The following is a 16,408-nucleotide window of genomic DNA, read 5'->3' as shown; positions in this document are numbered from 1 at the left end:
AGCCTGTGGAGCAAAAGGAGCCCGTGCAAAAGAGTACCTACTATATGATCCCATTTATATCAAGTTCAAGAATAGACCAAACCTATGGATGGTGACAAAAGTCAGAATAACGGTTTCTGGTTGGGAGGCGTTTAGGAGTGTGCAAGAGAGATTATTAATGGGGAAGGAGCACGAGGGGACCTTCTGGGTGCGGGAGATGTTTTATATCTAGATCCCAGTGCTAGATACACAAGTAAATTCATATTTTAAAAGTTCACGAAGCTGTCAATTTAAGGTTAGTACACTTTATACACTTCTCGTGTTTTAGACCACCTCAATAAAAATATTTTTAAAGGCACGGGTATTAAAAATGAAATGTTTGATAACTTTTGCCGTGACACTGCAACCCTAGTTACTATAAGTGATTTTATTTACCTCTGTCTGCAGCTTTCATCTGGTTGTACCTAAGTACTACCTAAAGAAAAGAACTTTGAAAAAGTGGTTTTAAAGTGACTGTCTGCAGAGAGTGTAGATTAAACCGTTCCAGCTGCCCAAAGAGGGTTAAAAGTATTCAGTTAGGTAAGTTAGTAATTTAACATTCCGAAACTCGATTCTTTCCGGATCAAGCATAAAAGGCATTTGCTCTCGGAAGACCGAGAAAGAATTCATGCAGTTCCCATTAGTCTAAAAATAAATAATAAATAAATAAATGTCTGAGTCATGGGTTGCATTTTGATGGAGTTCAGTGGCTTCAAGCATAGGAAGAAAATGATTTATCCTTTGAATAGCTGTGCTACCCATTGGGATGAATACAAAATTACTCTGAAAAAAGTAAAATAAATGAATTAATCTATTGAATTTAATTGTATTTTGAGTTATTCCAATTAAAGCAGCTCTTGCTTTTGAGCAGCATTATAAAAACTTGAATAAAGTAGCTTTGTGTTGGATTCAGGTTGGAGAGAAGTTACATGTGTGATTTTTGAAGCTGTTGTAGGGCCATCATTATGGCACAGGTTTTGGGACTCGGACACACCTGGGTGTGAATCCTAGCTCAGCTGCATACTAGCTGCCAGGTCAACTTTTTTAACCTCAGATTTCTCGTTGGTAAAATGAGTATATAAATGCATTCTGTGCTACGTTCGTCTGAAAATCAAATGGGACAAATGAATCAGAGCTCCCAAGCTGTGTGCCAAGCCTCCCCAGGTCCCTGCAGCAAACTCCTAAGAACACTGGGGACAGTTCAAATATTCAAGGGAAATCCCACAATATTTAACATCTGTCAGCTACTGGAAGAATTAGTAGCCCAAAGTAGCTCAGTTTCAAAACTATTAGATGGTGCCACCGGGCAAAGCTGGGTTTTTAGTGGTTTGCTGTTGTTAAAAGCAAGAGCGCTACAAAAATCAGCATGGAACTTAAAATGGGGGTGGCAGTGTCCGACCCGATTCCGAAGTTTGAGGAGCTGGGCAGTGCCTAACTGGCAAACAGAGTCCATAAGTATTTGGGGTTACTTGAGTTTTAGAGCATCCTGTATGGAACCTTGCATTTGGTAGGGTGTAAGCCCAATCCAGATACTGCCTTTAATTGCCCTATGATTTGATAATATTTATCGGAAAACCAGTAAATCAAAAAGACTTATTAAATCATATAAGACCTTCATCAAGACGTGTACTTGAACAGTTTCCCAACCTCAGAAACCATTCAGAAAAACAGCCACGCTTCTCGCAAGCTTGTTGCTCGGCCCGGTGTCTGCTTTCAGGCTAACAACTTTCGTAAGCGCCGTGCACTGGGGGAGAAAGCTTCTTAGAGCACACGGTGCGTGCGTTCTGTGGACGGCGTGGCAGCCTCAGGCCGACGTGTTTCGGGTGGTGTAGTGGGAGTACCGAGTGCGTGCCAGTCTCACGAAAGTAACGTGGTCCATTTCTGCGTGTAATTTACAGCTTGCATGCCTGCCACCCTCATTCGTTCAAAGTTGAACTCGTTTTACGGCGCGCAGAGAAGCCCAGCTTACTCGAACACCAAATGTTCAGCGTGATTCTTCAAACGCTTGTGGTAAAAGTACGAGGGGCTTGAGTCATTTTCCCATAATTAGTCTCAGTTCTGTAGGCCAGGCCCCTCTCCCCAACCCTGCTGCCTTGCGTGTACGTCTATTCCAGTGGAAGCTAGTGGAAAATTCCTATCCCCTTTCACTCCGCTGCCATGAGTTATAAAAAGCATGTCATTCAGGATTGACTTTTTCTTCTGCAATGTTGAATTTTTACTCCAATTTGAAGGGGAAAAAAAAAATAATCATTTTAAGAGAGATTTCTCTGTCAGTGGCGGGAGGGGCCACGGCATCACTTTGAGCCACCGGAGAATGGCTGACTCACTTTCCTTCATCTTTAGGGGGTCGTGCATTTATATCAACGAGTGCTTTCTGAGGGGTAGTATATCAGAGTGCAGCATACCGCCTTGTCTTTTTCAGGGTCCCATGACACTCGTTCACACAAGTCACTTAAGATCCACATGTCACTGAGTAATCAGTGGGCACAACAAGCTCACATGCACGTGCGGCTGGGGAGTGAGGGCTCATACAGGAGGTGGGAATGAGGGGCGAGGGCTCACATAGGAAGTGGGGGTGAGGGGCGAGGGCTCACACAGAAAGCAGGGAACAGCGGCAGAAGTTTTCCTATTGTTAGGGTTCATTTGTTTGTTTCAATCAAAATATGAGTCATCTTACCCCCATTTTTAACCAAAAATCACTGTGGTCACTGCTGTGATTTGGTCTTGACGCCTACAGGCCGGTTTAATTTTATCAGTGGTAGTGAATTCTTGAAAGCTTCCCTCAGTCGTAGAAATCTGGTTTCAAATTAACGTGGTCCACATGCCAGCTTAAACTTTGTGGCTTAGCGTTTTTGTTGAATCCCCTCGGCGGAAGGACCTACATTGGAGTTTTGGCTGCTTTTTGGGACTCAAATTATGAGTAGTTGGTTCCACTGGAATCTTGGCCCTCTCCTGGAGTGACTCTAGGAGCATTTTGGCTTAAGGAGGCCAAAGATAGAACTTAAGTGAAGGTTTTTTCCCAAAACGCCTATCCTGCATCCCAGCACTTTCAGGTGGTATGTGTAGACCTCTTTTAATCGTTCCTGAACCCCTAAACCATTGGTCTGCTGGAGTGTGATTGGCTTTGGGGGGGAAAGTCCATGCTAGCCTGGGAAATCTCCTGAAAATGACAGTGGTAAACTCAGAACTGGGGTACGAACCCTCATCTTAATCCTTCTCCCTGGGGGCCACTAGCTCTCCTCCGGCCGACCTCAGGGAAGCATCTCTTGGTTCTTCATGGCCCCGTTGCTGTGGTCTCGGTGGTCCCCATAACTGCTCAGGAAGCAAGATGAGGCCGCCCACGTGGAGAGAGGGGCCGACATGCCCCATGATGCAGAAAGTACACCTAAGGGGTTTTCATAACGATGACCGTAAGTCGTATGCGTTCAAGTGTAATACCATTTAGAAAGATTTGAAAAAGGAAACATCCGGGTGCTCCCAAAAGCAGGCGCCAGTCTGGAAAATGGTTTTGTTTAGAACCGTCTGTCTCTGATGCTGGAAAAGAAGGTGTTGTCAGGGGAGAGGCGAAGGTAAGGCCAGAGGGAATGGCAGGTCGTACTGGTCAGGCCTGTGTTTTACGTCCAGGCTTTCTTTTCCGTTGAATGTTTATACAGCTCCTTCTTTCCTCAGGTGTCTGCTGTACTATTATTGAATTATCTCTTTGTTAGCCTCCCATTGTAACCTTAACGGAATTATGTTTGACCAGTACTTAAAATACTCCTCAGAAGTCCTTTCTGAGCACCTCGGGAATAAACACCAAGACCACTCTGCAACGTATGGAATATTTTCTGAAGAGCAGGTTTCATTAGAAGGTAGATTAGTCTTGGAAATCATTCAAGGAAGCTTTAAGTCAGTCCAACTGTACAGGTTCCAAAGATACAAGAAAGACAATACACAATACTTGGGTTTGTCCAGTTAAGAAGTGTCAACTTCCATAAAAGAACACAAGTATCCATCTACAGTAGTACGGTGGGCACATAAATTGTGTCATGCTCCTACAGTGAAACACTACACAGTAATGGAAAAGGGCAAATTTTAATACACACAACAACATGGATGAATCACAGGAATAATAATTTTTAAGAAAGACTCAAAGAGAATACATACTGTATTCCAATTACGTGAAGTACAAAACTTAGCAAAATTAACCTGTAGTGGCAGAGGGCAGAATAGAGGCCAGCCTTGAGAGGAGGGGCTGCAGGGTGGGAGGGGCAGGAGGGAGCCCCCTGGTGGTCATTACACAGGTGTGTACATCTATCATCAAGGTACACGCTTCGGATTTGTTAATTTTATTCTAAGTTATACCTCAAAAAAAAAAAGAAAGTGCTGGATTCCATAAAACAGAGCCAGCTCAGAGTCTGAGGCATGTCTAAGCCAGCGTCTGAGTGAATGAAAAGCAAGGGCTGAACTGGTCCAGTCGAGTGTTTGGGGGAGCAGAGGTGCATGTGTGAATGGACCGAGTTCCTGCTCTTCAAAGCTTCTTATTTTGCCCGTCCCTTGCTCCGACAGGGCTGTCTTGGGAAGAGTTACATTTCAGTTTCTTATTCACTTGCTTATTCATGAATCCCTCCCCATGTCTGAAAACAGAGCCATGTGTGTGCCACTGTCTGCAGATTCAGCAGGTGCCATCTTGCTGTGTCCTGAGATGCCAAAGGGCGACGGCAGCTGCCATTTATGCAGCGTCGCCCTCCTAGGGAGGCTTAAATCATCCGGGATTGACTGTTCCGCGTATCAGCCTCGGTTCCAGTCCTGAGAGTGAGAAAGCAGAGCTGGAAGGAGGGGAACAGTGCTCGGAAACAGGACAGACGTGGGTTTAAATCCCTGCTCTGCAACCTCACAGCTCTGGAAGCTAGCAAGTCACTTAACATCTCAACACTTTTCAGCCTTCCCCGGGGTCAATGAAAACAATAACGTCGACCCAAATTGGTCTTCTCACAACTTCCAATATTTGTTCTTACTCCTGGCGGTGGACACACTCAGGGCGTGACCGTTGTGTATAGTATCAGAATGGCAGGTGTTAGGGGACCCCCGTGAAGTGATCCACGCAAAAAGATGTCTTATTATAAGAAGCTCGGAAATAAAGACATTATCCTAGTATTGCTAACTTTCTGCCATCTGATACCACTCTGAGCTTGAGTTTCCTCAAAAGAAGAACAGGGTATCTACCTTCAGTAGGCTGTCACGAGATTAAACGAGCTGACGTCAGCAGGTCATGTGCACCTGGTAAATGCCAGCTGCTATGCTGACAACCGGCAGCACCCTGCCTCCGTCACTTCACAGTAACGACTACACCACAACAAAGGGGAGAAAGAGGCCTTCTCTGTTGTGAACTCTCGTGACTGCTGTCATATGAACAGGATCCTTTTTGCAAGAAGTCTGTAGACTTTTTAAAGAAACCAGCAAAGTATGCTGGCGTCAAAGTAGAGCCGAAAGCCCCTCCCTTGTTTGGGAAGAGGTGAGGGCGTGGTGCTGGGTTATCTCCACAGCTGCTGTGGTTGACCTGTGTTCCCGGTTTAGGATTTTGAATCACTTAAAATTGAAATGGATAGAGAAAGGGCCCCAAATAAGTAGAGAGAGTTGTTTATTCACCAGATATTTTTATCCTTTTTTTCCCCTCATCCAGAGACCATTTATATTAATGGTAGTGGTATTTCAGGTGAAGAAGGGAAAGGAAAAGTAGCATACTGTCAGACTACAACTGTAAAACCTAAGTGGCATAGGGCAGGCTAATCATGTAGCAATAAATAAATGATGCATAGTAAACATCGTCCAATTAGAGGGAAAGCACATATAGATTTATTGTGCTTGTCATAACCGAGAAGGGAACCGTATTGGAAAATATGGACAATTAACTACACATCACAAAATAAACAATTGTTTTTGAGGGGGTGGTGTTCTGATTAATGTTGATTCTTTAATTTGTAATATAATTATCCCAACCATCACTGCTTTTAAGAGCATTTCACTGTTGAAGTTAAGTTAAAACCAGTTCGGGTCAGGAATTCCTGTTACTAATACTTTCTTGAATTAAAACTGAATAAGTTTATTTTATTTTATTTTTTTAGGAAATTTAAGAACCTATTTCTTAGTAGCTAAAAATAATAAGGAATTTCATACACGAAAACCAAATGTTAAACATAGATAATTGGCTTGTGGTCGGAATCTGATTATTTTACGTTACTCAGCAAAATATCTTCTCTCCAGCAGCATTTTTGTACCAGTATTTCCCATTAAGAAGACCATTTTGCTTAGAGAAATTTTAAGCTACATCTGTATGTAATAATTTTTCAAGATTCCAAGGACTAGATAGTAGTTAATAAAACTCAAAAGAATTCTTGAATTATCTTCAGACTAATGATTATAATTATCCAGCAAGTAAACAAGAGTTGATAATACCTTGTTGATTCTACAAATCTAATGGCAGAGAAAGTGCTTGCAGGAGCCCAGAGGAAACGATACCTCTTAGGAATTTTGAATCTTTTCTACCAAGATGTGCAGGTTGACTAGTGAACCCCAGGCCACCCGCTGTTCAATATTCATATAGTTCCTGCCACTGTCTTCTATAAAAACGGAACATACAGAAGAGTAACATTGCTCTTAGCTTACTGAACGCGGAAGTGATAATAATAAGTTTAAGCATAAAGTCTGACTGTTTTAATGGGCTCATGGCATTACCTGCAAGCACAATGGGGCACAAGTAGGGTGGTTTAGGAGAAGATGCCACGTACGATTTTGGAGCTGCGTGTTTCAGGTACTCAACCACCTGTTATAATCAGGACCGTCTACAAGCACACTTAACAGCTGTCCTTTTCCATGATGAAAGGAAGTTCATTGTCTTACAGAGTGAAGATGTGCCTTGAGGCATAAAGTCAGATCATTTAACCTGATAAGATTGAATGGAGTTACAATCTTTAATGTGAGATAATAGTACAGATCTTGATAAGTATGTTTCTGGTATCATTATTAAAATTAATTATAATGATAGTCCCCGAGTACTGTGACATCTGACAGTTTCCAGCACACTTGTGCATTCATCATCCTATTTGAAACACGTAATAATCCCCTGAGGTCCCTGCTGTAGGTAGGAAAACCTTACGTTTCTGAAGGTACACTGTGAGGGTTTTAGCTAGTTAATAACTTAGTTGAATAATCAAGGTAAGGGGTCACTGAACAAATGTACAGTTAATCATGCTTTAAAAAAAAAAAAAGTCATTTACTAAGTGAAAGAAGGCAACTTGAAAAGGCTGCATACTGTGTGGTTACAACTATATCACATTCCGGAAGAGACAAAACGATGGAGACAGTAAAAAGATTCGTGGTTTTCAGGGGTTGGAGGAGGTGGGGATGAAGAGACAGAGCACAGAGGATTTTTAGGGCAGTGAAACTACTCTGCATGATTCTGTAATAGTGGATACAACGTCATTATACATTTGTCCAGACCCATCGAATGTACACCACCAAGCGTGAACCCTAATTATCAACCGTGGACCCTGGGTGATGATGTGTTCGTTGATTATAACAAAGGTACCATCTGGTGGGGTCATTGATAACGGGGAGGCTGTATATGTGGGGGGCAGTAGGGAGCATGTAAGAGATCTCTGTACCTTCCCCTCACTTTGGCTGTGAACCTAAAACTGCTCTAAACAATTCAGTCTTTTTTTAAAAACTATCATTTGCTACATATAAGGAGGAACAAATGAAATGAAAAGCTTGCATTCCCTAGCTTCAGACTGCACCAGTTAACCCAGCCAGCTCTCCCTGGCTATATAGTTGTTTCATGGAGACACAGAGACGCAGGAAAATAACAAGCCCGCCCAAAGGCACGCTTGTTAACAGTGATGGCATGGACTTCACGCGTAACCACGGTTTCTTTTAGATTTAGATTTCTTGGAATCTGACCAAGTGTGTCCAGGAGATCTCTTCTGTTGGTATAGAACCCCTTTATTCCAAACTCAGGAGAGCAGGAACACATCATTCCCTTTGCTCTAGTTTGGCTCAATTCCTGGGGCTGCCTTGGGCCAGAAATGAAACCCCTGGAATGGTCTCAGTTTTTTTCACCTCTATCCTTTTCCTTCAGGGTGGTGGTCTTGAGGGCCCCAAAGGCTCCTCAGACAGAGGGAAGGGGGCAGCTCCTGGTGTAGGAAAACTGTCCTTATCAAGTCCCACACGACTCAGCAGGTTATACCAAAGAGCGTGGCCTGCTTCCTGAGGGTTCATGACATTAGACAACTTTGCTGTTGAACCCAACCACCAAGGTGTGCTTCTGGCGGCCACAGTGGAAATCTCCCATGTGACGCACGCTCAGACCATTCCTAAATGTTAATTAGCGACATACAGAGGCTGACCCACAATTCGGTTTAACCTTCATCCCCGGAATTTGCTGGAACTGTCACAATGAATGTGCTCATATGTATGTCCTGAGTACTTATCTTAAGATGGGGAGATGTCGGTGGCAGGTTTTGTCACCAGGTTAATCAGTAGATTAAGTCACCCGGGTGGAATAGTCCCTCTCACATCAAGAAGACTTAATATGTGAGAAAGTGTTAATATGGTCTAGATAGAATGTAACAAAATCGAGAAATGGAGAGGTTGAACGCTTGCTTCCTTTTAAGACTTGATTAATATTCTCTACCTAAAAGACCAATAACTACTGTGAATATTCAGCACATACAAACAATGGGAAACTCTAGGAAACTGTGTCAACACAATAAAATAGTGTATTTCCCAAGACCTCTGTATCTGAATATCTCTTCCCTTAAAAATCACAATTGTCCATGAAAAAATATAAAGTCACATATTTTCTAAATGACAGGTTATATTCTTAATGTATACACTTAGTTTGCTTGATTGCTAGTTTTTTAAGTATTAAACATTGGAAGTGAATACTTGGTAGTGTTAAGTTGTCAGGTTGATAGATAGATTCTGAAAGTAATTCTCAGCCGGGTAAAGGGGTGCTCAAAGGAAGGAATGAGGCTGATTTTGGAGGAAAGTAATTACCGGCCAGGCACCCCCCCCGAGGTGGGTCCTACAGAGGTTTTCATTAGGTTCTACTTGAATTGCCAGGATAATGGTTTTAGCTGGTTGAAAGGGTGGTGATGGTAAAAGGACCAGGCCCACTTCTCAGAGATTTCTAGTGCATTTCACATCTTTAGTCAGCGGTGCATGCCAAGATTAGGATGAGAAAGAAAGGTGATTTCATGGGCAAATATCTAATTAAAATATTAATTTAAAGACAGCTAGCACACCTGACTTTCAGTTCAGGTGGCTGAGGAGAGCTCATCCCTTTATTTTCAAACCGTATATAAAACAGTCATTTTAATCCTGATAAATGTTGAAAGTTCTATTCTAAAACAGTACCCATGAATTTTTTTTTTTTTACTGTAATCAAAAGATCACATCAAATTGTTGACCTTGACATTACTTTCTCATTTTAAACATTAACAGCATGCATCAAGGTATTTTTGTTTATATCTACTTGTAGAATGCTAAATGAGAGATACACCCTAGTTGTTTTTTAAAATCAAAGAGAGGCTAGGGCAGGTCACACGTTACTTTCCTGGGACTGAATTTTATTTGCCTGGACTTTCAGGTGGTACTGGGAAATTCAGGCTGTCGCCCTCAGTCAACTTCCAGAGAAGGGTTGTTACTGCATGTACGGTTTGTAAGAATTTGTATACTTTCTCTTGGTTATGATACAGTTTGCTTTTACTCTTCTGAACTACAGAGTGGAATTTCATGTGATTACTTTACACACAGGATATTCCCGATTGCTTTTTTTTTTTTTCTTAGCAGCTTTGGCACCAACCCCACATAGGAAGGACTGCGAATGTTACCCGATGACCAGGTTGTCCACAAGCTGGTTGGGCCCCAGAACACCTGTGCTTGTCCTCAGACAGGACTCACAGGTGGTGGCAATTGCCTCTCTTACTGACTTGGGATGTCAACCAAGTTACTTAACCTCTCAGACCCACTTCTTTTTATTGTTATTAGAATAGATAAAAGTTATCAGATAGGTATAGGTGTATATAATGTTATAGCATATACAGCGTGTTTTTAAAATAGTCATCCCTGTATAGGCGGATTTATGTACTGAGTAGTAAGGTGCTTATTTCAGAATGCTAGAATTATACATAATATTTTTAATGCATGTTCTGTGTATGTGTTATTTCCTGCAATAGCCACCTATTACTGATGACTTTGGTGATCAGGAAAAATGACCATTCTGAAGTAGTTCCAATTGATTGTCCTTTTGTAAAAGAGGTTTCAGTGGAGTGACCACGCTGTCTGGCACTGCTCCCCACTACCCTCACCCTCCAACACTCCCCATCTCCTGCACCCGCTCGTCTGTCTCGTTTCACCCGATGTTCTGTGGGGCGCTTATCACCTTCTGACCCACACGTTCCAACAGGATGTGGTGGTGTAATGCCGCGTATCCCCACCAGGGCAGACCCTAGTCTTTGTCTTCGCCCCAAGCACCTAGAGCACTGCCTGGGCACACATGGGCCTTCAGTAAATATTTGTTGAACAAATAAATGAACTTCAGTGACGCCTGCCCTGAACTGGAAACACCCCAAAAGGAGTGGGAAGGGTACAGCAGTGTTCACTCATTTATGTTAATGAGCTAAGAAATAACACGATATTCATATTCACTCACACTTCTCCCAGTGATTTTCTGCGGTCTTTCCAGCCCCGTGGAAAAGTCTGCTTTTTGTCAGAGGAGGGATGTGCGTGCTCTTCCGTGTTTGTTTTTCCTCTCTGGGTAACGCATGCAAGACTCCTACACTGCAAAGCACTCTGACGTTCCCTGACCCGTGTTCATGAGTGGTTTTAAAACAGGTGGGGTTATATCCACCATGTCTGTGCTCTAGAGGGGTTGCTGGGACGGAATGAGGTAAGGTATGGAAAGTGCTTTAAAATTATTCAGTACCACTTGATTGCCATCCCCCAATTACTACTACTGCTTTAGTGATAAAAGTGTCACTGGAAAGTTGAGTGGCTCTCTTTTTATCAGAAAAGTTCTAGAAAGATTTAGAAGAAAAACATTATCAGGTTCCTTCAAGTCAAAGAAGGATGTAGTGAAAAGAGAAAAAAAAAATACACACACACACACACACACACACACACATATACACATACACAGTGGACCCTTAAACAACATGAGTTTGAACTGCATGGGTCCTCTTATACTCAGATTTTTTTCAATAAATACATACTACAGTACTACACAATCCACAGTATTTAATATATATATATATGACTCATATGAATTATATTTTATAGGTATAGATGTGTATAATGTTATATAATATATACTTTTTGTATACATTTACAATAAGTATGTATACATATATAATTATTATAAGTATATATGTGTATAGTTATTATAACAGAGAGAATAGTTTGATGATTTGTCATTATCAGTAAGTAATATAGATGCTCTGCCAACTATGAGCATCTGATCTGGAAACAATCTGTATATGTTCATGATTCATTGCCTATACCCTGTTGATCTCAACCCAGGAAATCCAAAGCTGTCCAGGCCCTGGTACCATTTGGTGTCCAGAATATGGAACAATATAAGCCGCCACCTTTTTGTCAAAATAGCCATCCCATTTACTGCCCCCTTTCCTGTGTTGATAGGTGATAGATTCCATCACAGGTAGTCTCTCCTTTTTCTCCTTCCCCCCATGTCTCCTTTTCTCTCTAATACATACACACACCCCTTTGATCCATATTCTCCTTTTCCTTAGTCTTCCAAATTTTGCTCTTTTCCCCTAAATAAAATCTTTCTTTCAACCTCTTTTCATGTCACTTGTGAGCCAAAAAAAAAAGAAAAAGAAAAAAAGATTTTGATCACTGTATAATACCACTGTACAGGTTTTAAGAAGAAGGAAATTCGTTCATTTTGATATTAAATTTGTCACAGTAAAGGGCTAGTATACATCTCTAAGTGTTCATCTTGAAGAAAGGGGCTGAAGTTTGAGAGGAAGGAGAATTTACGTCCTATTTTCTACTGTTTTAAAGGTTTGACTTTGTAATTTTACATGGCCCATATATTACTCTCATATTTTTATTTTATTGTTAAGTTATCCATCTGGTGGTAGGGTTGATTGGAACTGTTGTTCTTGAATTACAAATATACAAAGTTTCAGTTATTGTATGGATTAAAATAAGCACTATTTTAATCCATAAAAAAAATGGGCCAGCTTGAGCATCTGATCACCATTTATAAGATTAGTATCCTCTTCAAGTTCCATATAGTACAGTAACTGGCTTACAGATAAACTCCTGGATTACAACCTGTTTGTAAACTGTAGAGGACCATATTGGTTAAAATCAACCAATTTTCAAAATACAGTAAGGAGACTATATGGATTATCTAGTGTCTAAACAGAAAGTCAGATATGATGGAAGGTGTATGCACAAGCCCATTTCCTACTTCGTGACTGCAGGCAAGTCTTCATCTCCCCACAGTGTGATACCTGCATAGTTAATCCAGGATGTCACACAGCCCCGTTCAATAAGCAGAGGCCACTTGACCATGGAAAACAAATACTGTATATATACTATATATATATATATATATATATATATATATATATATATATATAATATAAACTATATATAGTATATGCATATCTTATATAATATATGTAGTACGCACATATTGTACTATACATCGTACATAGTATATAGTAAACAGTATATTAAACTTGCATTTTCCAACCTTAAATATGTGTACTTCTCCTACCACAGTGAAACTTTAATCATCTCTTCCTTCCTTACAATAATGATATTAATAGATAATTAAATAATAGTAGTAATCATTTTCTTGCAGTCTTAAATAGGAGGTTTAGTCAGCCTATCTGAATGCACAGAATTTGCTTCTAACACTAAACACAATCATGTTTCATGATTCAGGAGACAGCAAGGCAGTACAGGAATGGTGGGTTTATTCCAGTACTGTAGTAGAACATTGGCTGTGGATACAGTGGGAAATTTTTCCTTTCCTTTATTGAACCAAGCTCTGGTTTGTTTGTTTATTGTTTGTTTGTTTGGATATACAGCTAAGGAGTGTTTTGCCACCACACATGATCACACACACACACACACACACACACACACACACACACACAATCAGTCCCTGGCAGGGGTAGGGAAGGGGCTGACGGTCTGAGTTCATCTGAGCTTTTCTCACCGTCAGTTTTTCCCATTGACAACAGTTTTGGTTTTAGGAGCAAAACTGGATTGTTCCCTATACATCAGCTGATGAACAGTTCTCCTGCTTTATTAAAAGGATATAGTATTATTAATTTTAAAGAAAGAAAAGGATCTCAATTCAGGTTTACAGCTCCCAGCCTGTGCTGCTGTCGTTAAAAGAAAAGTAGGATTACGAGGAAATGTTTACATCAACTTAACAGGCATTAGCTTTATTTTTCAAAACACTGTTTTAAAGCACAATAGACTTTGCAGTTGTTGATAACTTTAAAGTATTCATCAGTGTGAAATAACTGTTTATTTCCTTTCCCTGTTTCTTCTGATCGGGGGGAAAAAAAAAATCTAGTCTCCTAGCAAGATACAATCCATTTTGCTAAGTTATTTGTCAGTTTTTATAAAGTGTGTTTACTATCACGGGGGCAGAGGTTTACAGTAGTTGCGGGATTAGCAAGGGAATGTGACATATAGTGTTTTTTAGGTCACTGTGGTGTATTTGGTGTCCTAACTATCACTATTTATCTTGTCCTTGTTTAACCGCTAACCAGAAAGTGAGCCTTCCCTGTATTGCTCCATTCATGTTCCTCTGCACTCATTCAGAATTCTGACACTTCCTTTGCCTGGCAGATTAAAGGGGCAGAGTGGCATCTTTTGATGATGTGCGAAACAGCTTTCTTAGTCCAGGCTGCTGACGGAACGCCAACCACTCAGACGTTGAAATGCTATTCATCTACCCTGAGGTTAACCAGAAACTCGGTCTTATTTTCCTTCTTGACAAGTTTTCTTAAAACCTTAAAAGTGTTTTGTGTTTTTTTTTTCCCTCTCATTTTTAGTGTTGATCAGGGAGAGAAAGGAAATATGGAATCATAAAAAGCAGCCCTAAAGAAAAGGAAATATGCAAAACACAGAATGGTGCTTTTTCTTCCTGTCATAATCTATCAATAGGGGTTTGATGGTGATGTTGATCATGGTGGCTTATCTATCATCCCATTATATATTATTTTCTCCCTTATGAGAAAAGCAGTGTTTATTATCACAGGTGACAAAACACAGGAATAAAAAACAAGCAGAGAGGTTACATTCAATCACTTTAGGCGGGTTTCATGTTTGCTTTTTTGCTTTCATTCCCAAACCAGAAGCCAGTAAACCAAGTGAGAGCACAAACTGACTTTCTCAGGTGCACGTTACCCAAGAGGCCCACAGGACAGGTGCTGAGCCCGCGAAAAGATAAACATGAAGTCATTCTTGGTGATATTTAGCTAGATGGCTAAAGAAAGAATTTAGAAATACCATTGTGCTACTGTTCAAATATTTACTGATTGAACCTGGAAAGGAAAAAATGTTGGTCATCTCATGTAGAATTCCTTGTCCTTTTCCTTCTTTAAACAGCCTCTCAAAGATCGAAAAGAAGGGGGTTATTTATCTAAGAAAGAAATACGAGCTCTGTATGTGGAGTTTCAGGTATACCTAATGTGGGCTTCATTAAGCAAATACAATTCAGCGGTCTTGATTTGGCAAAACATTCTTTTATGTTCCTCGACTGTTTATTTTACGAGATGACTTACCAGTCGGGCAGATTAGAATGTTTACTACGAATGACGCGTCTTTCATCTCTCACCGTGGCCGTCAGCCCTGGCATTAACCGTGCCATGGGGAGCATGGCAACTCAGGGAGAAATGGGAAGTCAGAGTGAGCAGATGTTGAGGATACAGTTTGTCTTCCAAATATTCGAACCTGTGTTGCTGCGTACTTTTTAAGTTTAACAATATTATTTGCACATCTATGAATGTTAGGAGATTTTTAAAAGCACCGCAGGGAACTTCTTAGGAAAAGAAAGAAAATTCTGGAGAATTTGCTCATAAGGGCTAGTGCTTATAGATACGACTGATGAGTTTCATATTACAGGGCGAGTCTTTCTGATACGTTTTTGTTTTCTGTTCTTTGATTTGAAGCGACCCCTCTTGTTATACTGAATGCAGTGCCGAGGGCTTTCATTCATCTCAGCTCAGGACCAGAGTAATAACTTGGTCATTTCCCCTCTGAAGGTAGGAGAGCTAATGAGAAACACAGATTCGGAGCCAAGATCTATTCTGAGATTAAGATAAGGTGTCCTAACAGAAGGTTTATGGTGAAATGAAAGACAGGGGCAAAGTTTTGAATGAGGGGAATCGGCTTGTTGTTAAAGTTCCCATATGGCTTTAAACCGTCACGTTCTCTGCTGTGTAAGCGTTGTGATGTGATGTCATTGTAATAGTTAATGATTAATCTATTTATGCAATTTGTCTAAACCTCCTGCAGAATATATAGAGTCCACATCAAGCAAAATTCCAGGGTGATTTTGGGGTTTGTATAAATAGCTTTACATGTGAAAACGATGGCTTGTAAAAGAAAAACTGAGCTTTCAGTGTCCTATTTCAGTTAAACTCTCTATAAAAAGTCTGAAACAGTGGGATCGTGGTAACCCCGTGAACACGACTGTCTTGTCACGGCGTAACTGCAGCAAAATGCCCTGCACGCCTGCCCCACGAGGGGTCCCCTTCAAAGCCCGTGGTGGAACTGAAGGGGCCGCAGCGCCGAATCCCCTCGGAGGCTTGGAAAACCCACCCCTACCGACAAATGACACACCCTCGGGGTAAAGCCCCCCGGGTTCTGAGAGACGGAAGGTCTGCTTTATTTAATTTCCTCTTGTTTACCAAGAGCCCCAACGTATTTTAGTAAATAAATTCAGGAAATTGGTAAAGCACTTCAGTCCATCCGTTATGGATCAGTAACTAAGGTGATTGTCACGTTTTTCCGGGCTCCGTCGCTGCTCTTGCGCGCAGCTCCCCTCCCGCGCCTGCAGCCGGTTCTATAACGTCCCTGGCAAAGGATAGCACCGCGTTTCAACCACTCGCACAAACGAAACAGGCTACACGCTGTGCAGAGAAGTGCACTTCCTCTGTGCGTGAAGACCCCTGACTTTAGGGGCTCCCCTCCATCGACCCTGGCACTCCCTCCCGGCAGTCCTTGTCGCTTTTCACCCCCGACCACTGTACGCGGCGGGACAGACTGCAGCAAGTGGCAGCTCGTGCGGAGGCGCCAGCCACCAGCTCTCTCCCGCTCTCATCGCCCCCCTGCCCGCCCCGCCAGGCGGGCT

The 16,408-nt window shown here is 41.5% G+C and overlaps 2 protein-coding genes across 6 annotated transcripts in view; one reads left to right on the top strand and one right to left on the bottom strand.

The window, feature by feature from the left end:
* Positions 1-16,408, top strand: part of MCPH1 (microcephalin 1) — a 297,872-nt gene that overhangs the window by 137,622 nt on the left and 143,842 nt on the right. The gene's annotated exons all lie outside the window — the stretch shown is intronic.
* ANGPT2 (angiopoietin 2) overlaps positions 1-16,408 on the bottom strand; it is a 54,508-nt gene that overhangs the window by 37,257 nt on the left and 843 nt on the right. The window lies entirely within an intron of this gene.

This window comes from Balaenoptera ricei, chromosome 21 (genome assembly GCF_028023285.1).
Source record: "Balaenoptera ricei isolate mBalRic1 chromosome 21, mBalRic1.hap2, whole genome shotgun sequence".
NCBI lineage: Eukaryota > Metazoa > Chordata > Mammalia > Artiodactyla > Balaenopteridae > Balaenoptera > Balaenoptera ricei.
This window is presented reverse-complemented; position numbering and strand designations above follow the sequence as displayed.